This window comes from Eptesicus fuscus, chromosome 13 (genome assembly GCF_027574615.1).
Source record: "Eptesicus fuscus isolate TK198812 chromosome 13, DD_ASM_mEF_20220401, whole genome shotgun sequence".
In the NCBI taxonomy this organism is placed as follows: domain Eukaryota; kingdom Metazoa; phylum Chordata; class Mammalia; order Chiroptera; family Vespertilionidae; genus Eptesicus; species Eptesicus fuscus.
The window spans coordinates 40,716,499-40,742,897 of record NC_072485.1 but is presented as its reverse complement, the minus strand read 5'-3'; the positions used below and the strand labels follow the sequence as shown (position 1 = coordinate 40,742,897).

Sequence of the window (26,399 nt, the reverse complement as noted above, 5' to 3'; positions counted from 1 at the left end):
ATCCACACTCTTCACGACCACATTAGTTTTGCCTCACTTCTCGCACTATATTTAAATCGTCTGTCTCTCCCACTACACTGAAAGCTGTTTTTTGTTCATTTTCATTTCCCCTGGCACTTAGCAGGCAATAAGTAAATAAATACTGAGCAAATATTTCATATATGCACAGTGTTTTCAGGACATAAAGTTATTTCAGGACATGAACTGATTTGTTCCCCTTGACAGCTTTGTGAAGTATGCAAGTTTTTTTAAAAAACCATTTTAACCATATTTAAGTGTACAATTCAGTAGAAGTAAGTATATTCACACTGTTGTATAACCATTACCACTAAGTATGAAAGGTTTTTAATGACTACTGAAATCACTCAGCTATCAAATTGTAGAATGGGGATTTGAACCCAGGACTCTTGACCCCTAAATTTACAGGCTACTCATTCTACCAAGGTACCTGTCTATTAATACCTCCTTCTGCTCTCCCCTTCACACCAGAATACTGGAAGAACCAAATGAGGTAAAGTGCCCTGGCCGGTGTTGCTCAGTAGTAAAAGCATTGGCCTGTGCACCCAAGAGTCTTGTGTGGGAGGCAACCAGTCCATGTGTCTCTCTCTCTCTCTCTCCCCTCCCTACTTCCCATCCGCTCTCCCTGAAAAGCAATGGGGGGAAAATATCCTCAGGTGAAGATCAAAAAAATGAGGTAAAGACACTAAAACACTTGACATGCATTTCTATAGCACAGGTGATCACAGTTGGAGGAAGGGGATGGTAATCCACCATGATATTTCTCCCAGGTGATTACTTTTCATTTAGAGCTTTCAAAAGCTAGTTAGGGCTTTAAAAATATAAATATCCTTGCCGAAACCGGTTTGGCTCAGTGGATAGAGCATGGCCTGAGGACTGAAAGGTCCCAGGTTCGATTCCGGTCAAAGGCATGTACACTGGCTGCGGGCACATCCCTGGTAGGGGGTGTGCAGGAGGCAGCTGATCGATGTTTCTAGCTCTCTCTCCCTCTCTCTTCCTCTCTGTAAAAAATTAATAAAATATATTAAAAAAATAAAAATATAAATATCCCACTCTACATCAAGCTCACAGATCCACAAAAGCAATGTCAGCATCCCAAAGTGAACTTATGAGGAGAAAAGATTGCATTAATTCAATTACACTGTTATCAAATGAACAGGTAATTGCTCAAACCTGATTTTTATTGTAATAAAGCTTCCTCATTAAAAAAAAAAAATATATATATATACACTTTCATTCTAAGGATTAAATCTAACCTTCCATCATTCTACCCATTTTGGAACTACAGAAAAAAAGAAAAGCATTCTAAATATTGGGTATTTTAATATGCTCAACTGTGAAAGCTAAGGAAAATGATTTGTGAGCTGAACTCTGAGGCTTAACTAAAAAAAAATGATTTTGATTCGTTGGTGCCAATTTTAGTCTTTTTACATCCCTCCCCATTTTCTTCTCAGTTTGAGCTCTAAAATCAACAGCCACTTCTTTAACATATCATAGTTGATGCAATTAAGCCCAGAAAACTGTTTCCCTAAAGATGTTTCTTCCATGAACACCCCTCTCTACTTCCCAGCATCACCATTCTGCCATGAGAATAATTATTAAGCTTTAAATAAAATTTGAGATATTGTTTCTATAGTTATTGTAATGTGTCTACATCAATGCCATCCCCTAAAAAATAAAATAAAATTCTACATGATTTATCCATATCTGATAGAATTTTTACCACCTGAGTTCCTTCAGAAGAAAATTCAATCTATAGAAATATAGTCCAATTATTATAAATCTTATCAAGTAATGTCAGAGAATCAAATGAAAAACTCCATTAATACCAAACCATCTTACCAATGAATATTTATGACATTTTCATATTTTCTGTCCTCTCTGTTTACATAAAGCAGTGGTGCCAAGATTCATCTCAGGATTATTAGCCTGCAATACAATGATGGGCCTAATTGCCTTGCAAACCAGGACACCAATAAATGGAGTCTTCAAGCAATCAATTTTAAGAAGAAAAAAAGGCCTACGCTCTTTCTGCATACATGCACGCTCCCTGACTGGGAAATAAATTCAGCCTCATATTTTTCAATCTCATTCACCAGTTCTCAAGCAAAGAATGCTACCTCAAGCCCATCAAATCTATTTAATTCCAAATTCCAGGACTAATTTTTAATGCACCATGGGGGAGGGCGGAGAAGAGAAGGCAGAGACATCTTATAGAAAGATACCTGTCACATTCCATCTTTATCTTCTCCACCTTTTATTTGGGATTGGTTTTTTTCCTCCTAACCTTCTTGTTCTATGAACACAGATTTACCTCATTTTCTTGCACTTTGCTTTATTGCCATTCACAGGTGTTGCAGTTTTTACAAATTCAAGGCAAGACCTTCCACCAAGCAATAAGACCACAACTCGCTTGATTGCAATACTCGTTTATTACAGGTCTGGATACAAACTATCTCCAAGGTGTATGCCTGTGACAGAAGACACTCTCACCTTCTTAATTCTACCTCAACTGAAGCCCCTCTCAACTTCACCCTTTGGGCTGATTTACTTCCAAATATGATACTAACAGGAATGAAAAAAATAAAAAAGATTAAACTAACAGCTTAAGACGTCTTGTAGGAAAGAGAATCTTTCATGTGCCTTCTCTCTGCCCTACAAAGTCCCCTCTGATTACGGGCTCTCTCTCCAAACCACAGCCTCCAAAGATGTCCATTTAAGTCCACCCCTTAACCCTCTTCTGTCGCTTGGAGGACATCCGAATCCTTCCTTTTCATCCAATCCACCTCTTCCCAGCACGGGTCACTCTGCCCCATCCACACCAACTCCACGTCTCCACGCCTTAAGTAACCCCTCTGCCACCGCACCATCACAGCCACCTCTCCTGCCCTACCAGTCCATCTCACTCTCCCTCTGCCACCTTGACCAAGGGACATTTCCGTCAAGATACCATCCCCCAACCTTGCTCACCACCTGCCACTATTCTTTGATGAGTCCAGCTCGGCAGCGTCCGCGGTGCCCTCTGCCTCGACCCTGCACCCAAGGACCCGCCACCAAGGCCCCTTCCGGTGGTTCTAAGATCACCCTTAATCCCATCCCACTGTGCCCCCTCCCAATTTCAATCCTGGTCCGCCCATTTGGGGGCCTAATTTCTAATTTACCCCCCTCCTGCCAGCTCACCATCACACTCCCCCTCATTGAAAGTCCTATCCCCACCAGCTCCTCTTCCAACCTCCATAAACATGCCCCAGGAAAACCCCAAATTCTACCTCCTCTGCTCTCCTCACCCACGCTATTCATTAAGTCTCCACAAATTCCATCACCCCTAGATGGCAAACGCCTACTTCAAAGCCCAGGTCTCAGCCCCATGCCAAGCCCCTCACCCCCAGGCTCCTACCACCCCTATCAGCCTGCCCTAGGTCCACCCCAAATTCCACCCGCCTGCATTAACACCCCACAAGGGTCCTATCCAGCCCTGCCGCCCCCACTCTCTGGAAATGACCCCCCCAACCCCGCGCTCCAGCTCGGATCCCAAACTGTCAATTGCTCGGATCCCAAATCCACCACCACCCTCCTTCCGTCCCCTCCCCCATTACAAGCCACCCCACTCTCGTCTCATCATCCAGCTCGCCCCAAACCATCCCAAATTCCACCCCAACCCCACGCTCCGGTTTCGGGTCCAGTTATTCCCCACTGAAAGTCCTCTTCCCCTGTCGCCACCCCCCCCCCAAAAAAAAAAAAGAAAAGAAAAAAACCTGCGTGGGTCCCACCCTCACCCCACCCCCAGCCCCAGCCCGCGCCCGGACAAGTCTCCCTGCCAGCCCGCCGTTCCATCGCGACCTCGGCCCCTTCCCCCAGCCCGCGTTCCGCAGCCCCCGCTCCCATTCTCCCCAGCACCACCGGCCCAGGCTCCGGGCGAGCGGACCGGGGAGGGGGGGGGGGGGGCGGTCTCCTCACCGGCGAGCCGCTGCAGGCGAAAACGGCGGCGGCGGCGGGGGCTGAGGCGACGATGCCCTTGTCTTCTCCGGAGGCTACAGAGGCGACGCTCTCGCTCCCTCGCCGGTGTCCACTAAGGTGGCGGATGGCGCGCAGGGACCGGGAGCCTCCTCCTCCTCAGCGACTCGGCTCTGGATCCTCTGCAGTAGCTGCCGAGAAGCCCGACGGGTGGGGGAGGGGACGCTCCGCTGCGGGCGAGGGAGGAGGAGGCGAGGCGGGGGGGGGGGGGGGGGGAGCGGGGGACCTATAAGAAGGGCGGGGAAGGAGGAGCCGGCGCCGCGCCGCGACACGTCCCACAGCCTCCGCGGGAGCGGGGACCACAACTCCCGGCATGCCTCGCGCCGGCCCGCGCGCGGCCCGCGCCGGCCGCCCCGCGCCCGGGGCCGAGGGGCCGCGCCCTCCGGGGTCCCGGACAATGGGAATCAAGCCCACCCTCGGCGGCGGCTTTTGCAGACTCAAAAGACCACATGGGAGAGCAGTGAGGGCGCCCCGCGGCCCCGTCCCCAGGCGGCGATGTTCTCAGTATCTCCAACTTCTGTAGGCGCGCGCACACACACACACACGCACACACACACACACACACACACACACGCCGCCGCCGCCGCCTTGCTCGCTGGACTACATTCTCCAGCATGCGCCGCCGTCTCCAGCCTTCCTTCTCCGGTCCCTGCGAAATGCTGGCAGACGCAGTTCACAGTCCTGCCTCCATGTTAAGGACCAGAAGTGAAGGAGAGGAAAAAGGAAAGGAATGCGCCGGCCGGCCGGCCGAGGACGGGCCGGGGTGGATTAGATCACCGGGGAGACTGCGCGCTCCTCGCCATCCCCGGGGCCACGGTCTCGCGAAACTAACGCAGCCGCTTCCGCCTGGCCTCCCTGTAAACCCGAGGACGGAACTTGAGTCCAAATGTAAAAAGGACATAATGCTGGACCCAGCTCTGTTACTTTTTTCAATGTACCTTAAAAAGGCCATCGGACAATTTGGGGGAAAAAAGGAATGCAAGAGGTTGTTGTAGAAGATTGTCGATAATGAGGGGGGCGGGGAAACGCACATGTTCATCCACTGGGGCTGATTGAATGGTACAGACAAACAATGCAGTGCTAAGCAGCCATTTAAAATAATGATATCGACCTATGTATTGGCATAAGAAGCTGTTCACCTTTTATTCCCGAGGGGGGGGGAATTGATTACACAACAGCGTGTTTAGAATGGTCCAACTTAGAGGAAGTTGGAGACAATATTCTATAATCATAGAAAGATTTCACGAAAGAGGTTCCCCAAAACATCAGTGATTATCTTGGAGGAAAGGGTGTCAGATTTTCAGTAATTTTAATTTTCATATTGCCTGAATGTGTAGAAGGAATACAATTTTTTAAGCTATAAGACTGTTCTCAAAAATACAATTTCCATACACAACAACCATATCTTTGCTGCCTGAAAGCTTTTCGTGGTTTCCTATTGCTCCCGGACTAGGCCTGTCTGGTTTTTCTGGGAGCTCAACACTACTATTAAAACAAGTAATGTTGTCCACTTAAAATTCATAAAAGAACATTACATGAGCAGGAGGATTTTCTCAATTTTCATTGTCTCTTCTCAAAGTTTTCCTTCTTCAGGTCTTTCTGAACCCTTATTGCCTACTGAATCTTAAAGCTCAGGACAAAATCCTGCCTCCCCTAGAACATATTTTAGGCACACTGATTTTCCTTACATCTGAATTCTTATAGCAGTGGTTTCTAATCTGTGGACCAGAGATCACTGTGGGGAGAGGGAGTGAGGCTGGAGGAACAGTTATTGTAAAGGCTCTACAAAGCTCTACTTAAACAAAGCATTCTCTATGGACTGAATAAATGTCTTACTCTTAAAACAATTTTGTTTTCCTTTCTGTGTTCGGTTCTCCTAGAATATTAAATGGGGTGTCAGATAATCTCTGATTTAGCATAAATCTTGAATTCAATTACAGTATTTTAGATTTCATGTCATTATTCTGCAGTGTTGTACAAGAAATACCAGAACATTTGCCGAAACCGGTTTGGCTCAGTGGATAGAGCGTCGGCCTGCGGACTGAGGGGTCCCGGGTTCGATTCCGGTCAAGGGCATGTGCCTTGGTTGCGGGCACATCCCCAGTGGGGGGTGTGCGGGGGGCGGCTGATCGATGTTTCTCTCTCATCGATGTTTCTGACTCTCTGTCCCTCTCTCTTCCTCTCTGTGGAAAATCAATAAAATATATTAAAAAAAAAAAAGAAAAAGAAATACCAGAACATTTGAGCTCCACTAGCCAGCCCACAGGAGGACGGCAGGCCTACCAGAGAAAACCCATGTGCCTAGGTCAGAGTTTAACAGTCCTGCTGCAGCCCATCCATCAGCTTCACCCCACCTAACTCGAGTTACACCCCTATCCCTTAGGAATCACTTTCCCAAAGTATATCAGGCACTGTCTTTCTTCAAACTTCGTATCTCATTTTTCATCCTATTCTCCCAGCCTTAAAATTCTACCCCCGCCTCCAAAAAACATCCTATTCTACTGTCCTCTTCGAATAGTAAGAAAAGTGCCTAGGACATGTTGACATGTCCTTTCCCCTCTCTGAATTGCTTTGGCCATCCTCTCTTCTAAACCCTTTTCCCTCCTCCTTTTCCCTACTTCTCCGAATGGCAGAAAGTGGGGGCTGGGTGATGAAAATTAGAAGGGATCTATCTGCTCTGTCCTGTGAGTAAAGGACCATTTGAGTTAGGGGGAATCAGTATGCGGAAGCTTACTGGACTAGGAGTCTGGGAATCAGATCCTGAATTAGACTTTGCCATGAGCATGCTGGGTGACCTTTAGTAAACCCTTTTCTGAACCTCAGTGTTTATATCTGTAAATGGAAAGAATAATTCCTACCCTGTCACCTCATAAGATTATTAGAAGAATCCAATAAAACAATATGTATGAAAGTATATTGAATATTGTAAAGTGCCATTTATAGTCCAAACCCTTCATCTAATTTGAGAATTATCTCTCCAAATCCCTGCCAAGTCTTGGCATATATACTCTTTACTCAGAATTATTATTAATGAATTTATTAAAGTATTTAGCCCTAACTTGTTTGGCTCAGTGGATAGAGCATCGGCCTGCCGACTGAAGAGTCCCAGGTTCGATTCCAGTCAAGGGCATGTACCTTGGTTGCGGGCACATCCCCAGTAAGGGGTGTGCAGGAGGCAGCTGATCGATGTTTCTCTCTCATCGGTGTTTCTAACTCTCTATCCCTCTCCCTTCCTCTCTGTAAAAAATCAATAAAATATATTTTTTTAAAAAACAAAATAAAATAAAGTATTTAAAGAATTAACTCTATTAAGCCAATTTAATTCCTTGATAAATTTTCTATATAGCACATGTTAGGGTCGCCGAAGGAGGAATGCATGAGGCCAGAGTGGTGAGGGATTATGAATTTATTAGGTCATCTGGATACCAGATGGGCTGAGCCCCAAAATGGCACCAGCACCCAAAGACAGGAGTCAGAGGTTTTTAAAAGACTCTAGGCGGGCTTTTACTGGGCAGAGAATTCTCTGTGCAGGTCCAGATCCTGGGAGGTCCGCAGGGGAGAGATAATGGTCTTAGCACGTGGGATACGGTCTTAGCAAGTGGTCTAAGCAAAAGGGGATGTCCGTTGTGAAGTGGCCTAGAGGTCATTTCCCAGGGGAGGGGTATCAATTCAATTATTTGATCAAACTTAACAGCACAGTTAAACAATTTCTAACTTTTCTAGATTTTTATTTTATTTATTTTTTATATTTTTATTGATTTCAGAGAGGAAGGGAGAGGAGAGAGAAAGAGCAACATCTATCATAATAAAAGCATAATATGCTAATTAGACCAGACGTCCTTCGGACAAAGCCGGGGCTGGGAGGGGCGGGCGGCGGTGGAGGCAGAGGTGGCCGCAGCAGTGGCGGGGCCAGGTCCCTTGCACGAGTTTCGTGCATTGGGCCTCTGGTCAGTGATAAGAAAGAATCATTGATCAGCTGCCTCCTGCACATCCCACACTGGGGATCAAGCCTGCAACCAAGTATATGCCCTGACCGGGAATCAAACCATGACCTCCTGGTTCACAGGTTGATGCTCAACCACTAAGCCATGCCAGCCAGGCTAGATTTTTCTATATTGAATTTTCATCAAAATATATGCTTTTCTCTGTCACTTTTAAAAGAAAGATTAGATTAATCAAATAGCTACCTTTATCAATTTTTACTGATTATCACTTCAGCCATTATGAAATTCTAGTCATTATTTCCACCATCTCCACCTTTTCCTGGGAGCAATTTGAGCCATTGTCAGTTTTGTTTTGTGTTGATTATTTCTACCAAGTGGAATTTTCCCAGGGGTCAACTTTGCAATGTTCAATGCCATCAACAAAGATGGGATCATTCAGTTTGCTTTTCCATCCATAATAAATTTTTGCCACATGTAGTTTTAGCCATTGTCAGTTTTATTTTGTGTTGATTATTTCTACCACATCCAATTTTTTTTCTGCAACCGAACTGTAACAAACTCCGGGGCAAAATGACTGTGTCAAAACACTAACCTCTGCCTGTTATTATCTGATTAACGATGACTGTGAGATAGTTTTATCGCAGCTATGTTAATGAGCTGGCTCTGAACTCTCTCTCTCAAAGCATCTCTTTAGGAGCCTTGGCACAAGTGTGGGCTGGAGTATTACTTTAAGAATTGCAGGAAAATGGACAACAAAGACCAGATTAGGAGAACCGATCTTTAATGAGCCAGGTGCTGTGCTGGTGTCTAAGATCCATTATCTCATTTAACCCTTCAGCCTAAATGTCCTTCACATGACCCTTTTATAGTAGAGGAAACTGAGACCCAGAGAGAGGAAGGGATTGGCCAAGTTAGGATCAGAAACCAGACCCCGGTTTAATTCTCAGTGCAATTTGAATAATTCTAAGTTCTAAAGTTACCTAATTTAATTTTTATTTTATTTTTTTAAGTATATATTTTATTGATTTTTTTACAGAAAGGAATGGAGAGGGAGAGGAATAGAGTTAGAAACATCAATGAGAGAGAAACATCGATTCAGCTGCCTCCTACACACTCCCCACTGGGGATGTGCCTGCAACCAAGGCACATGCCCTTGACCGGAATCAAACCTGGGGCCCTACAGTCCACAGGCCGACGCTCCATCCACTGAGCCAAACCGGTCAGGGCCCTAATTTAATTTTTAAACTTTTGCTATAATCTTGTTGGAAAATTTAATTATAATATTTAAGTTTAGCTAACCTATGAAATAAGAAAAATATTTGCATGCAAACAAAGCATTCTCAAAGAGCTTTTTGTAACAGCAAATGATGCAAGGCGTGTGAACATGTTTTGTAAATGACCCAACACTGGTCGAATGGACATTACTGCCATTTGTGATGAGGGCTGTTCAATAAACCTGCTCTGCTAGCTTGACAAAGGTGCTAGAAAACTAGTAACACACCACTAGCATTTGATAGGTGGGTATCAAAAGCCCAGCCTAATATCCAGTTCTAATAACCAACATTAAAGGGGTAAGATTGCATCGTGCCTGTCCTTTAAGACCTACTGGTAAATCAGTCGTCAGGAAGCCTCTCCTGACCCCTGCTCAGGTTAGGGGCCCACGGAGCTTCCACTGCCTGCTCACACTGTCATGTTCATTGCCTGTTTACTGCCCTCAAGGACAAGGTCAAAGGTGATTTGGTTCATCTCTGTGGCCGGCACTCAGTTCAGCCCCAAGATTCTCACCGTGTAAAGTTTTAGTAAATGGAGGTTGAATTAATGAATCAATCAATTAACATGACAAGTACACCGACTACATATACTTGTCAATTACATTCCTTGTCAATTAAAATGACGAGGAAAATGCCCCAATAAATCTGAAAAAAAATTTAAGTCACATGGGCAAAACGAACATTAAGTAAAGAGCAAAAGTAAATCACAAACAAATCTGCATGAACTGATTGCAGCTACCTAAGCTCCCATTCAGCCGCCGAAGGAAAGAGCCTTGCGTCCTAGGTTCAAATCCTATCTCAGTCGGGATTGGGTGTCCTCGGTCAGGTCAGTTCTTCTCCTGTACCTGCTTCCTTATCCATAAAACGACGGACCTTGCAGAACTCCCCAGGCAGATGAGAGAGGTCATTATGGTATCAGATGCTTTTCGTGCTCTAAGAGCTGACAGACGTGAAGGTTGTTTCTAACAAAGGTCAGAAGATAATTGAGAGAGAAGTTTGCTGTTAGGAGGACCCTTTATATAAATTATGCTGCTCAAGTTCATAAATTAAAAGAAAAAACACACACATACCAAATATAGTGGGTTGAATTGTGTCCCCCAGAAAGATACAGGCATACTTCCTTTCATTGCCCTTCGCTTTACTGTATTCCACAGATGTTGCACTTTTACAAATTGAAGGCAAGACCCTCCACCAGCAAAAAAATTACAACTGACTTTATTGTGATGGCATACCCTCAATATATCCGGGCTATGCCTGTATGTCCAAGTTCTAACACCTATACCTGTGAATGTGACCTTATTTGGAAGTAGGATCTTAGCAGTTAAGAATCTCAGGATGACATCAGTCCTGGATTTAGGTGAGCCCTTTATCCAATGAGGGGGGTCTTCATAAGAGAAGGAAGAGGAGGATTTGAGACGAAGAGACACCAAGGGGAAGGCCATGTGGGAAGAGAAAAGCAGAAAGTAATCATGTACCCCAAGCCAAAGAACATCAGGGATTGCCAGTAGTCTCTAGGAGCTAGGAGAGAGAAATGGAGGGATTCTCCCTCAGAGCCTCCAGAAGGAACCAATCCTGCCAATGCCTTCATTTCCGATTTCTGGCCTCCACAACTGGGAAAGAACAAATTTCTATTGTATGAAGCCACCCAGTTTGTGGCAATTTGTTAAGGTAGCCCCAGGAAACTAATACAGCAATAACGCTGGAAACCCAACAAATTAAGTCATTGGCACATATTTTAAGTCCTCCAAACAGATTCAAAGGAGCCTATTTGGGAAAATGTTTATCAGTTCCATTTCATTTGTCATCTCTAATAGCAGCTCTGGAAAATTAGTGTTAACATCCATTGTCTTTAAATCTGTGCCTTTTCTCTTTTTAACACTTATTGCGTTCTTAGTTCTTGCCCTGTCTCCTGGGATGGCGCATACTTCAAATCAGTGTTCAGAACTTTGGTGTCATACAAAGTACACAGATATGAGGAAGCCAGATCTGGATTCATATCCCAGCTCAGTCACTTAGAGGCTGCAAGATTGGGGAAATCGTTTCTGCTCACTTTACTGCCATGTCCTCAACTGGAAACATTCATTATAGCGTTTGGGCTTGGACATGCGTGTGGCTTGTTCTCTGGAAGTGAAGAGGAGTAGGATATGGTAGACAGAAGTACATTGGTATCTACTAACCATAAAAGGGGACTCCCCAAATATTCTTTTTCTACATAATACCCCAGATCCTTTGCAAGGGAAGGATCCCAAATAATGACCAGGACATAAGCTGGACTTAATTTGATTTAAATTCAATAAAGTAATATGTCATTTCTTACTCCCCTAAGTTTGTGGAGTAAGATTTATACCCACTACATAATCAAGAGAAAAAATGAAACTGACAACAGCTAAATTGTACACAATGAAATTACTTATTGACTAAAAATTGATGGAAAAATAAAACAAATATTTCAGACAAAACGTAGATTCGAAAAATTTGTCCCAGGAAAAGTGGACTTGATAGGACATAGAAATAACAACTGTAAAAGATAACTTATAATGACAGAAGCTTTAATTATTAAACTGTGATACGGATTTTTATAATTGACTGACAATTGAATCATCATAATAAAATTTATACAGAAGGTTATTTTTCAGATGAAAATAATTATAGCTCAATTTTAAGTGAAAATGGATTAGCTGGAAATAGATTTAATAGGCTATGTAAAAAATCAAAGTTACTGAACTGACTCAATGGCATTTGTTCTGGGAAATATTTTCTCAGTGCAGTGAAAAGTAATCAATCTGATATAACTCAATCTAAAAATCTGTATTCACAAGACAAAATCATCCTTAGGGTCAAAACAGGAGACCAAATATCCTGACTTCTCTGCTGAAGCTCCTAGAGAGAAAATAGAAACGGAGGCAGGCCAAATCTTTGCTGATCTACATTTTACCAAGAATATTTCTCTGAATTTTTTGTCAATAAAAATTTCACTGTGTGCAATTTTACTGCCATAGTTTTATTTTATGTTTTTGTTGTTGTTGTTGACTATGTAATTGTCAGTGCCCATGTAGTGAAGGCCCCTGCCTTGGGGCCTCACTACTTAACATTCTCTTTGTCCATCCATTGCTCCATCTGTCCACTCAGCAGTTATCCACCAAACACTTACTCTGTAGCAGGCCATGGCAGAAGAATCAGGCCAAGCCCCTGTCCTCATATAATGGCACTTTTACTTCTTTTTCCTAATTTAAATTTTTTCTTGTTATTTCACTGGTGAGGCCCTCTAGTACAATCTTGAATACAAGTGGTGATAATGGGAATCCTATTTTTATATTTCACCAGTAAAAATGATGCTTGACATGGGTTTTGTGTGTGTGTGTGTGTGTGTGTGTGTGTATGTGCATGCTCTTTTTCAGATAAAGTTCCCTTCTATTTAGTTTGAAAATGATTTTATCATAAATGGATGGTGACTTTTATCAAATGATTTTTCTACATCTCTTGAGATGATCTATGATTTTTTTAAAAACTTATTCTATAAGTAAGGTAAATGATGTTGATTAATTTTCAAGTGTGTAATCGACCTTGTATTTCTGGAATAAACACAAGTTGGTTGTATAGTATTATACTATTTATAGGTCTTTGGATTTGGTTGGCTGATTTTTTTTTTTTCCTTTTAGTGTTTTTGCATCTTTGTTTGGCCTATAATTACCCTTCCTGATAATGTCCTTGTTAGGTTTTTTAATCTAGGAATTACTGATCACATAAAATAAGTTGAGAAGTAGTTCCACTTTTTCTATTCACTGGAAGCATCTGAACCTGGAGTTTTCTTTGTGAGGAAATTTTTTTAATAAAACATATCAATTTCTTTAATAGAAACAGGACTGCTCAGTTTTTCTATTTCTTTTTGTGTCAGTTTTAGTAGGCTGTGTTTTTCTAAAAATGTGTCCATTTCATCTTTTCATCTGAATTTTCAAATTTGTTGGAATGTAATTATTTATAACATCCTTTCATTATCTTTTTGATAAATATTGGATCTGTAGTGATGGTTCTCTTCATTTCTGAAGTAATAGTGTATCACCTCTTTTTTTAACTTCATCAGAAGTTTATTAATGTTAGTAGCTTAATTGGTTATTTTGATCACTCTTTCATGTCTTTGTTTTCTATTTTATTAACTTATTCTATTGTTTTTCTTCCTTAACTTTATTTGGATTTAATTTCTGGATGTTTTTTCCTAACTCCTTGAAGTTGATATTTAGATCATTGAATTTCAGCCATTTTTCCTTTCTAATATATACATTTAAAGCCATAAATTTCACTTTAAGCATGGCTTTATTTTCATTTAATTAAAATATTTTCCAATGTCTATAATCAGTGTTTTTTTACCTGAGAGAGAGGCAGGGAGGGAGAGAAAAGGAAAAACATTGATGTGAGAGAGAAACACACACACACACACCCCACGCGCCCTGATTGGGATCAAACCTGCAACCTGGGCACATGCCCTGACCAGGAATCGAACCACCACCTTCCTGTGTACAGGACAGCACTCCAACCAACTGAGCCATACCAGCCAGAGCTATAGTGTTGTTGTTGTTGTTTAAATCCATGGATTATTTAGTAGTGTATTATTCAATTTCCAAAAAAATTTAGGATATTTCTAGTTTTCTTTTTGTTTTTTATTTCTAGTATAACCCAATAGTTATTATTGAGATCTCTATATAATTTCAGTTCTTTGAAATTTGGTTAGATTTACATTTATACCCCAGAATATCAATAAATATTCCCAATGCGCTGTCATATTGAACTCCTGGAAGTTCCCAGATTTTATTTTTCCCCACATGACCTTTTTGTCTAAACCATGTGTCACGAACTCAAATGCCTACATTTGAAAGGGACAGAGACAACATAAAATAAAAAGAAGGTTTTAGACTCCTAAACTTAAACAAACAGAAAATTGACTGGAAAAACTACACAGCTGCAAACATTGGCTACCTTTCATGAAAAAGGAAGGATGGCTCAGAGGCAGAAGCAATACTCACAGAGAAGTATTCCCAAGTGGGGGCTGAATTATGGAACTGCTCAATTTCAAAATCAATGTGTGCCCCGCTTGATTTCAGAATTGCTATGGACCAGTGACTCCTGTGTGCCTCCTGTTTCCTCCCTCTGTGAGTAAGAGAGTTTATCATGGTTATCCTAGACCTGTGCTACCATGGTATGTTGGGTGGGTCACTCATTTGTAGATGTTCAGATAAAGCACAACTAATACTTGATGAGATTACTGAAGGAACTGTACCCAAGGAGGTTCATTTACATCTAAACTTGGCTGAAATAATACAATTCTGAATCTCAAGTTGGTGCTGTAATGAGATAAGACTTTTGAGGGACTTGGGGGTGGAGGAGGGTATTTTGCCTTGGGGTCAAGAAGCAGATTATGTTAGCCAGCCTTCAAGATGTCCCCCAATAATTTTTACCTCCTGATAGTCACACCCCTGACAGAGTGTGACTTCTGAAATTAGGTAAGAAAAAGCTTTGTGGCTTCAGCCTTGCTCTTTCTTGGATCACTTGTTTCAGTGGAAGCCAGCTTCCATGTCATGAGGACAAATTCACACCATGAGGAACTGAGACCTCCTGCCAACAACCAAGCTTCCTGTCGAGTCCTGCAGACTACTGCAGCTCTGGCTGACGTCTTGACTGCAACCTAATGAGAACCTTAATCCAAAATTCTTAGTGACGCCACTTCCAAATACTTAACGACTGAAAACATGTGAGATGATGTCTACTATTTTAGGCCACTAAGTTTTGGGATAACTTTTTATGCAGAAATAGATAATTTATACTCCCATTTGGACTGCTTACACTTGAACTGTTAAAGAAGTTCTTAAAAAAGAAGAAGAAGAAGGAGAAGAAGAAGAAGAAGAAGAAGAAGAAGAAGAAGAAGAAGAAGGAGAAGGAGAAGAAGAAAAGAAGAAGAAGAAGAAGAAGAAGAAGAAGAAGAAGAAGAAGAAGAAGAAGAAGAAGAAGAAGAAGATCTATTTAGGTCATGTGAGATTATCATTATAGCAATTGAACTTATATCCTCAGTAATACAAAGTTGTTCCTCTTTCCTCTAAGACATAGACATTTGTGGTTTTGTTTGTTTGTTTGTTTGTTTGTCTTTTTGTTAATCCTCACCTGAGAATTTATTTTCCAATTGCTTTTCAGAGAGAGTGGAAAGGAGGGAGGGGTAAAGAGAAAAAGAGAGAGAGTAAGAGAAACATTGATGTGAGAGGAGTCACATCTACTGGTTGCCTCCCACACGCGCCCCAACTGATGGCAGAGAGCAAACTGGAACCCTTTGGTGCGGTGGGGGTAAGGGGCTGATGCTCTAACCACTGAGAAACACTGTCAAGACAACTGAGACATTTATTGAGCACCACAACATGCCCCGCCCCTTCACCTGGCTATCTCCTGCTCATCCTCTGGGACTTGCCTCTGCTATCTCCATCTCTGAGAGGCCTCCTGTCCCTACGGACAGAGAGCCCTTCCATTTTTCCTCTGCAGCAGCACTGATTACTAGAAGCAGTAACAGACTATGACCACGTCCGCCTTCTGTAGCAGGTGATGCGCTCCTTGAAGGCAGGACCCCAGGCACAGAGCCAGGCACGGGGTGGGTAGGGAGAGTCAGTGAGTGTTTACTGAAGATTGAATTAGTTAGTAAATGCTAGCTAGGGCCTTAGTGACCGTGGAGGGTCTCTGTGAAAGAAATTCCTGTACCCATGGAGTCTTCAGGGACCTTTGAGGAGGACTCAAAGGACCCTGACAGAACTCCTTTGTTAGGCCCACAATGAATTTAGAGGACAGACAACTCTCAGGGAGACTTTCATGATAGATTGAGAGATTTGTAGTTGTAAGCAACAAAAACATAACAGAAAATTCTGGCTGATTTAAGAGGAGGAATTTATTAAAAGAATATGGGAATAGGGTAAATTGGGGAAAAAGAAGACATATGTAAAACTTTAGACAATACATTTTTTTTTTTTTAATTTCTTTTTTTTTTTTTTTAATTTCTTTATTGATTAAGGTGTCACATATTTGTCCTCATCCCCCCATTCCCATCCCACCCCTCTCCCCACGCATGCCCCAATCCCCTGTTGAACTTAACCGTTGGATAGGCTTATATGCATGCATACAGGTCCTTTGGTTGAACTCTCCCCCTCCCCCCCACCCTCCCCCTACCCTCCCGTATCCTCCCTCTGAGGCCCGGTAGTCCGATCGATGCCTCCTTGCTTCTGGTTCTGTTCTTGTTCCTCAGTCTATGTTGTTCATCATTTCCTCTAGATGAACGAGATCAAATGTCACTAGATATATACTAATAAGAACTGAATGTGAGACGAGCAATAATATTTATGCTGACAGGCAAATGAATCAATCTGTAGCGAGCTTCCCCCTGGACCAACAGTTCTTTTGAGACCCAATTTCGATGTCCAGTAGTTCCTTATGTGTACATGTCAGCACTGACCCCTCCGCTCTGGATGGTGGACAAATGGTGGTAATGGAGGTCTGACTCCCTCTGGTTTGGTCTCGGCCGATCCCAGGGGCACGGCGTCACCTGGACTAAGGGGCACGTGGCCTTACCCATACCCAAGGGGCGCGTGGTCTCACCCGGGCCTGGGACCCAGCCTCACCCGGATGGATCCAGGGGCGCACGGCCTCACCCGGACCCAGGATCAGGCTTCACCCGTACCCAAGGACACTTGGCCTCTCCCAGACCCAGGGGCACGTGGCCTCACCCGGGCTTAGTTGCACAAGGCCTCACCTGGATCCAGGGACGCATGGTCTCTCCCAGACCCAGGGACGCTTGGCCTCTCCCAGACCCAGGGCCACTTGGGCTCACCCGGGCCTAGGTGCACGAGGCCTCATCCGGATCCAGGGACACATGGTCTCACCCGGACCCAGGGACTCTTGGCCTCTCCCAGACCCAGGGGCACGTGGCCTCACCCGGGCCTAGGTTCACGAGGCCTCACTCGGATCCAGGGACACATGGTCACACCCAGACCCAGGAACGTTTGGCCACTCCCAGACCCAGGGCCACTTGGGCTCACCCGGGCCTAGGTGCACGAGGCCTCATCCGGATCCAGGGACGCATGGTCTCACCCGGACCCAGGGACGCTTGGCCTCTCCCAGACCCAGGGCCACTTGGGCTCACCCGGGCCTAGGTGCACGAGGGCTCACCCGGATCCTGGGACACATGGTCTCACCCGGACCCAGGGATGCTTGGCCTCTCCCAGACCCAGGGCCACTTGGGCTCACCCGGGCCTAGGTGCACGAGGCCTCACCCGGATCCAGGGACACATGGTCTCACCCGGACCCAGGGACGCTTGGCCTCTCCCAGACCCAGGGCCTCTTGGGCTCACCCGGGCCTAGGTGCACGAGGCCTCATCCGGATCCAGGGACGCATGGTCTCACCCGGACCCAGGGACGCTTGGCCTCTCCCAGACCCAGGGGCACGTGGCCTCACCCGGGCCTAGGTTCACGAGGCCTCACTCGGATCCAGGGACACATGGTCACACCCAGACCCAGGAACGTTTGGCCACTCCCAGACCCAGGGCCACTTGGGCTCACCCGGGCCTAGGTGCACGAGGCCTCATCCGGATCCAGGGACGCATGGTCTCACCCGGACCCAGGGACGCTTGGCCTCTCCCAGACCCAGGGCCACTTGGGCTCACCCGGGCCTAGGTGCACGAGGCCTCACCCGGATCCTGGGACACATGGTCTCACCCGGACCCAGGGATGCTTGGCCTCTCCCAGACCCAGGGCCACTTGGGCTCACCCGGGCCTAGGTGCACGAGGCCTCACCCGGATCCTGGGACACATGGTCTCACCCGGACCCAGGGATGCTTGGCCTCTCCCAGACCCAGGGCCACTTGGGCTCACCCGGGCCTAGGTGCACGAGGCCTCACCCGGATCCAGGGACACATGGTCTCACCCGGACCCAGGGACGCTTGGCCTCTCCCAGACCCAGGGTCTCTTGGGCTCACCCGGGCCTAGGTGCACGAGGCCTCATCCGGATCCAGGGACGCATGGTCTCACCCGGACCCAGGGACGCTTGGCCTCTCCCAGACCCAGGGCCACTTGGGCTCACCCGGGCCTAGGTGCACGAGGCCTCACCCGGATCCTGGGACACACGGTCTCACCCGGACCCAGGGACGCTTGGCCTCTCCCAGACCCAGGGCCACTTGGGCTCACCCGGGCCTAGGTGCACGAGGCCTCACCCGGATCCTGGGACACACGGTCTCACCCGGACCCAGGGACGCTTGGCCTCTCCCAGACCCAGGGCCACTTGGGCTCACCCGGGCCTAGGTGCACGAGGCCTCACCCGGATCCAGGGACACATGGTCTCACCCGGACCCAGGGACGCTTGGCCTCTCCCAGACCCAGGGCCACTTGGGCTCACCCGGGCCTAGGTGCACGAGGCCTCACCCAGATCCAGGGACACATGGTCTCACCCGGACCCAGGGACGCTTGGCCTCTCCCAGACCCAGGGCCACTTGGGCTCACCCGGGCCTAGGTGCACGAGGCCTCATCCGGATCCAGGGACACATGGTCTCACCCGGACCCAGGGACGCTTGGCCTCTCCCAGACCCAGGGCCTCTTGGGCTCACCCGGGCCTAGGTGCACGAGGCCTCATCCGGATCCAGGGACGCATGGTCTCACCCGGACCCAGGGACGCTTGGCCTCTCCCAGACCCAGGGCCACTTGGGCTCACCTGGGCCTAGGTGCACGAGGCCTCACCCGGATCCTGGGACACATGGTCTCACCCGGACCCAGGGATGCTTGGCCTCTCCCAGACCCAGGGCCACTTGGGCTCACCCGGGCCTAGGTGCACGAGGCCTCACCCGGATCCAGGGACACATGGTCTCACCCGGACCCAGGGACGCTTGGCCTCTCCCAGACCCAGGGCCACTTGGGCTCACCCGGGCCTAGGTGCACGAGGCCTCACCCGGATCCTGGGACACATGGTCTCACCCGGACCCAGGGATGCTTGGCCTCTCCCAGACCCAGGGCCACTTGGGCTCACCCGGGCCTAGGTGCACGAGGCCTCACCCGGATCCAGGGACACATGGTCTCACCCGGACCCAGGGACGCTTGGCCTCTCCCAGACCCAGGGCCACTTGGGCTCACCCGGGCCTAGGTGCACGAGGCCTCACCCGGATCCAGGGACACATGGTCTCACCCGGACCCAGGGATGCTTGGCCTCTCCCAGACCCAGGGCCACTTGGGCTCACCCGGGCCTAGGTGCACGAGGGCTCACCCGGATCCTGGGACACATGGTCTCACCCGGACCCAGGGATGCTTGGCCTCTCCCAGACCCAGGGCCACTTGGGCTCACCCGGGCCTAGGTGCACGAGGCCTCACCCGGATCCAGGGACACATGGTCTCACCCGGACCCAGGGACGCTTGGCCTCTCCCCGACCCAGGGCCACTTGGGCTCACCCGGGCCTAGGTGCACGAGGCCTCATCCGGATCCAGGGACGCATGGTCTCACCCGGACCCAGGGACGCTTGGCCTCTCCCAGACCCAGGGCCACTTGGGCTCACCCGGGCCTAGGTGCACGAGGCCTCACCCGGATCCAGGGACACATGGTCTCACCCGGACCCAGGGACGCTTGGCCTCTCCCCGACCCAGGGCCACTTGGGCTCACCCGGGCCTAGGTGCACGAGGCCTCACTCAGATCCTGGGACACATGGTCTCACCCGGACCCAGGGACGCTTGGCCTCTCCCAGACCCAGGGCCACTTGGGCTCACCCGGGCCTAGGTGCACGAGGCCTCATCCGGATCCAGGGACGCATGGTCTCACCCGGACCCAGGGACGCTTGGCCTCTCCCAGACCCAGGGCCACGTGGGCTCACCCGGGCCTAGGTGCACGAGGCCTCACCCGGATCCAGGGACACATGGTCTCACCCGGACCCAGGGACGCTTGGCCTCTCCCAGACCCAGGGCCACTTGGGCTCACCCGGGCCTAGGTGCACAAGGCATCACCCGGATCCAGGGACACATGGTCTCACCCGGACCCAGGGACGCTTGGCCTCTCCCAGACCCAGGGCCACTTGGGCTCACCCGGGCCTAGGTGCACGAGGCCTCATCCGGATCCAGGGACGCATGGTCTCACCCGGACCCAGGGACGCTTGGCCTCTCCCAGACCCAGGGGCACGTGGCCTCACCCGGGCCTAGGTGCACGCAGCCTCACCCGGATCCAGGGACACATGGTCTCGCCTGGACCCAGGGGTGTGTGGGCTCTCCCAGACCCAGGGGCGCTTGGCCTCGCCCGGGCATGGGGTCCAGCGTCATCCGGGTCCAGGGGCACTTGGCCTCACCCGGACCCGGAGTCCGGCCTCACCTGGGCCCAGGGGCATGTGGCCTCACCTAGACCCAGGGACGTGAGGCCTCACTTATACCCAGAGGCGTGTGACCACACCCGAGTCCAGAGGCGCGCAACCCCGCCCGCACCCGGGTCTCAGCGGGGCCCCCGTCTTCCCGATCCCAATTCCTGCCGGTCAATCCCCCCTCAGCAATTCCCCTGGCCATCCTTCCAGAGCTCCAGTATGGCTGCTGCAGAACTCGTCGGGCGGCGGCTCGGCGAAGTTCCGGTGCACCCGGTGCATGGCGGTGGGCCAGTCTGGCGTCGCTGGGTCGGCCCTTGGGTCTGCATAGGTGGCCGGTCGCCGAGCATGCGCACCTGGCCGCTTCCGGGGCGTTGAGATTCTTGACGGACTCAGAGGTCAGCAAGCGCGGAGTCTCCCACCCCATGTCTCATAGGGGCTCGTCTGTCCGTGCTTGGCTGCCAGTGGAGCCGTCCCCTCAGCCGGAGACCGCCGGGGGAACTGCGCCGAGCACGTTCCAGGCCGCTGTTGTATCGCCTGAGCCATAGTTCTTTTGTGTCGCCTGAGCTGTAGTTCTTAAAGTGTGGTCTTTGGGTCACCGGCATCAGCATCATCCCACATACCCCTCTTTTATTCTAGTTGTAGAGCATCTACTCAGCCAGCCCTATGGTGGTCTTGGATGGTGTCTGCTCTGCTCTCTTGTCGTAGTCTCAAAGTTGTTGTGGTAGGCAACAATCAGGCTTCCGCCCTATGCCTCCATCTTGGTCCTCCTTTGTATAGTTAAGTCTTGATTGTTGTTGGTGTCACTGGGGGGGCTCTCTTTGTCTATAAAGGAAGAGTTGCTGTGCAGGAGACACGTTTATGGGCCGGGTCTTGGTGCAGCAAAGCTTTGGCGCTCACTGAATATTCCCGTTGAATGTGTCCCTTATGCACGTGGTTGAAATCTGGTGTCATCTCCCACAGACCACTAGATGCCCTCGTTTCTGGGTCTCCAATGGGGTGTAGATCAGCTACTGCCTTAGGCACTCAGCAAGGATTACAGCAAAAACTGTAGTTTCTTCCTCCTGTCTGAGTGGCCCTGGAGCAGTCCGACTAGAACAGCAGATCATCTGGTCCGCTGCCAGAGGGCAGGCCACCCACATGCATAAGCCGTTGCTTGGGGCGCAGGTGTGCCTGCAAGACTTGCGGGGCAGGTCTTCAAAACATGCGGGGCGGGTCCCAGGGCGGGGCGGGGTCTCAGGGCGCCAACAGGCCATGGTGCGGCGAGCCTCGATGGCTGTGAGTCTGGTCCTTCTGCCTTCCATGTATCTAAGTCCCCTCGTTCCGCACTCCAGCGCAGCAAACACTGATTGCTGGGCGCACCTCTGCAAGAGACCCGCCTCTCCCCGCAGGCATCTGGGTCTCCCGGGGTTCGCCAGAAGATGGGTTTCAGGGTGATGGAGAGCTAATCTCCCTTAGGTTTGGAACAAAAGCCCCTTTCCCCCGCCACCAGCCAGACCCACGCACCTCCACACCTCATCCCCTCCGATTTCGCTGGGTGCGAGGCAACAGAACAGCCTTTAACCACCGCCGCCATCTTTTTCAAACTTCTCAATTTGTACTTCTTAATCCCTTCATTTCAGTCAACTCTACTGAAGTCTAGCGCCGCCGGGAGGTGCAGGGAAAGGGCGCCCGGGCCTCCGTCCGGTGCGCGGTGCGTGCGTCCCGCCGAACCAGGTGCGCGAGGGCTGCGCGGCTGGGACGGGCGCTGGGCGGCCGCCGAGCTCCAGGCACCGCCATCACCGTGTTCCGGACGTCGCCGCCGCGGCGTCCCCCCAATTTATACTTTTTAATCCCTTGAATTCAGTCAACTCTACTGAAGTCTAGCGCCGCCGGGAGGTGCACGGAAAGGGCGCCCGGGCCTCCGTCCGGTGCGTGGTGCGCGTGTCCCGCGGAACCAGGCGCGCGAGGGCTGCGCGGCTGGGACGGGCGCTGGGCGGCCGCCGAGCTCCAGGCACCGCCATCACCGTGTTCCGGACGTCGCCGCCGCGGCGTCCCCCCAATTTATACTTTTTAATCCCTTGAATTCAGTCAACTCTACTGAAGTCTAGCGCCGCCGGGAGGTGCACGGAGAGGGCGCCCGGGCCTCCGTCCGGTGCGCGGTGCGCGCGTCCCGCGGAACCAGGCGCGCGAGGGCTGCGCGGCTGGGACGGGCGCTGGGCGGCCGCCGAGCTCCAGGCACCGCCATCACCGTGTTCCGGACGTCGCCGCCGCGGCGTCCCCCCAATTTATACTTTTTAATCCCTTGAATTCAGTCAACTCTACTGAAGTCTAGCGCCGCCGGGAGGTGCACGGAGAGGGCGCCCGGGCCTCCGTCCGGTGTGCGGGGCGTGCGGCCCGCGGGACCAGGCGCGCGGGGGCTGCGCGGCGGGGACGGGTGCTGGGAGGCCGCAGGGCTCCGGGCGCCGCCGCTGCGGCGGCGTCCCCAGCGTCCCGGGCCGGGCGGCCTGCGGGGGCGGCGGAGTTGCGAAAGTGAGTGAGTTTCCCAGGGTTTCGCCCGGAATGGGGTTCAGTGCAATCGGAGCCGGCGCTCAGCGCACTCCGGAGCCTTTATCTCCTTCCTGCCAGTGAACTCCGGCCAGGTCATCAGCCGCCCCCTCCTCTCCGGTTCCATCCTCCCCGCAGGCGCGTGTGCTCGTGTCTCCGCCCGTTTCTCCATACCTCAGGCTTTTACGGCTTCCCCGACTGTCCCCGTGGCCTTCTCCTTCCCCCCAGCTGTGGGCATTTCAGTCCGCCAGCTCTCCTGTGATTCTGGACGATGTCCGTTCTGACCTCTAGTTGTATTTTTGAAATTGTTGTGCCCGGCTGCAGGTTAGGTGTTTAACCTATGCCGCCATCTTGGTTTCTCTAGACAATACATTTTTTTAAAGGTGGAGGAAAATGATGATAAAAAAAGAATATGGGAATAAGCACATGAAAAGATGTTCAATATCATTAGTAATCAGAGAAATACAAATCAAAACCACAATGAGATACCACTTCAAACTCACTAGGGTGGCTAGTAATTAAAAAAACAGATAATAACAAGTGTTCAAAAGGATGTGGAGAAATTGGAATTTTACATTCCACTATTGGTAGGGATGTAAAAGGGTGTAGGTGCTCTGGAAAACAGTTTGCCAGGTCCTCATAAAGTTAAATGTAGAGTTATCATTCCACTACTAGGCATATACCCAAGAGAAATAAAAACATATGTACACACAAAAATGTGTACATAAATGCTCACAATGCCACTATTCATAACAGCCAGAGTGGAAACAACTCAAATGTCCATCAACTAATGAATGAATAAACAAAATGTGGTATATTCATACTATGGAATTTTTTAAATAAAGATATCTCTTTTCAAATTTTTTTATTTATTGATTTTAGAGAGAGAGAGGAAGGGGAAAGAGAGACAGAGAGAGAATGAGACACAGAGAGAGATAGAAACATCCATTTGTTGTTCCACCCACTTACTAGTATACACTTACTAGAGGTCTGGTGCACGAATTCATGCACAGGTGGGGTCCCTTGGCCTGGCTGGCGATCGGGGCCAATTGGGGCCCTCTCGCCCAGTCCCGATCAGGGCCAATCGGGGCCAGCCGGCCAGGGGGAGGGACTGCGAGAGGTTGGCCAGCCACAGGAGGTTGGCTGTGGGATCACACTGACCACCAGGGGGCAGCTCCTGCTTTGAGCGTCTGTCCCCAGGTGGTCAATGCGCGTCATAGCTACCGTCTGGTCGCTTAGGATTTTATATATATAGATTGGTTGTCCTGACAGGGGATCGAACCCATAACCTTAGCATATCAGACGGATGATGCTTTAAACTGAGCTATCCAGCCAGGGCCGTATTATGGAATGTTATTTGGAATAAAATGAAATGAAGTATTGATACAATATGCTACAACATAGATGAACCTTAAAACTTTATGCTATTTGAGAGAAGCTAGTCAGAAAAGACTACATATTATTATTATTAAAAATATATTTTATTGATTTTTTTCAGAGAGGAAGGGAGAGAGAGAGAGAGTTAGAAACATCAATGAGAGAGAAACATCCATCAGCTGCCTCCTGCACACCCCCTACTGGGGATGTACCCTCAACCAAGGTACATGCCCTTGACCGGAATCGAACCTGGGACCCTTCAGTCCGCAGGCTGACACTCTATCCACTGAGCCAAACCGGTTAGGGCAAAGACTACATATTATATAATTACACTTATATGAAATATCCATAGGTAAACCCATAAATGGACAGTAGATTAGTGGTTGCCTAGGGATAAGAGGGTGTTGCAAGTTGAATTATGTCCCCCCCCCCAAACAAAGATATGTTAAAGTCCTAACCCCTACCTGTAAATGTGACCTTATAAGGATTCTTGCAGGTATAATTACGATATAAATACGTGATGCATCTACAAGCCAAGGAACACCAAGAATTGCCGGCAACTTGAGTGGCTCAGAGAAAAGCACAGAACAGGTTCTCCTGCAGAGTCTAGGGAGAGAGCATGGTCCTGCCAGCACCTTGATTTTGGATGACTCCTAGTCTCCACAACTGAGAGAGAATAAATTTCTGTTGCTTTAAGCCACCCAGGTTGTAGTACTTGGTTATGGCAGCCCTAGCAAACTAATATGGGGGACTAGGGAGAAATGGGAGTGACTGCTAAAGGGTAAGAGCTTTCTTCCTGGGGTGATGAAAATGTTCTAAAACTGATTGTGATGATGGTTGTGCACTCTGCGAACATACTCAAAACTACTGAATCTCAATAAACCTGTTATAATAAAAAAAACAACAAAACAAATACTATTGGGTAGTAAAGAGAATCAACAAGAAACCTAGAGAACCAGGGATAGAGTCAGTAACATCACCCTAAATCTCATAAAACTGGTCTGGGGAGGACCCGCCGTTGCTTTCTCAAACACTTGGCCTCTTCATACTTTTAAAAATTATGAAATGAAGCAGGTGCCCCTTTTTAAAATATCAACCTGATATATAATTTACAATTAATAAACTGCACTCATTTAAAGCGTATAGTTTGCCGAAACCGGTTTGGCTCAGTGGATAGAGTGTCGGCCTGCGGACTCAAGGGTCCCAGGTTCGATTCCGGTCAAGGGCATGTGCCTTGGTTGCGGGCACATCCCAAGTAGGGGGTGTGCAGGAGGCAGCTGATGGATGTTTCTCTCTCATCGATGTTTCTAACTGTCTATCCCTCTCCCTTCCTCTCTGTAGGGAAATCAATAAAATATATTTTAAAAAAATAAAGCGTATAGTTTGGTGAGTTCTGACAAGCATATACATCCCAGGTAGCCACCATCACAGTCAAGATACAAAATATTTCCATCACCTGAAAGAGTTTCTGTGTCCATTTACAGGGAATCCCCCTCCGTCTTCAGCCCCAGGCAAGTACTGATCCTGCATCCACTTCCTGAGCCTGGTTCTCCAACCCTCCTGTCAATTCTGTGAACCATCCGACACCTTTCCAATAAACTCCTTTCCTCTAAGTGAGCCAGGATTGGTGTCTGTTCACAGCCAAGCATCCTGGTAAAACAGGGAGAGAGCAGGTAAGGAGGAGGCCAGAGAAAAGTACCTCAGAGAAAACATGTTTACTCTGAATCCATGTATACAAAGTTCCAAGACGGAAGAAAACAACTGATCTATTACTTAGGGATACGCTCCTGTTGGGTAAAACCATGAAGAAAACCAAAGGCGTGTCTGTGATAGTCTGGATTATGGTTTAGCAAATATTCACTGTACCTCCCTCCACTCTGAAGGGACTGCACTCCCTGCCCCGTGGAGGC

At 48.6% G+C, this 26,399-nt stretch overlaps 1 protein-coding gene across 1 annotated transcript in view; it reads right to left on the bottom strand.

The window, feature by feature from the left end:
- The window catches only part of FAM168A (family with sequence similarity 168 member A), a 167,390-nt gene extending 163,204 nt beyond the window's left edge, over nucleotides 1-4,186 (bottom strand). Inside the window, exon 1 of the mRNA XM_054725034.1 lies at nucleotides 3,976-4,186. The gene's annotated coding sequence lies outside the window, so the exon portion shown is untranslated. The remainder of the gene's footprint in view (nucleotides 1-3,975) is intronic.
- Nucleotides 4,187-26,399: the final 22,213 nt, after the last annotated feature.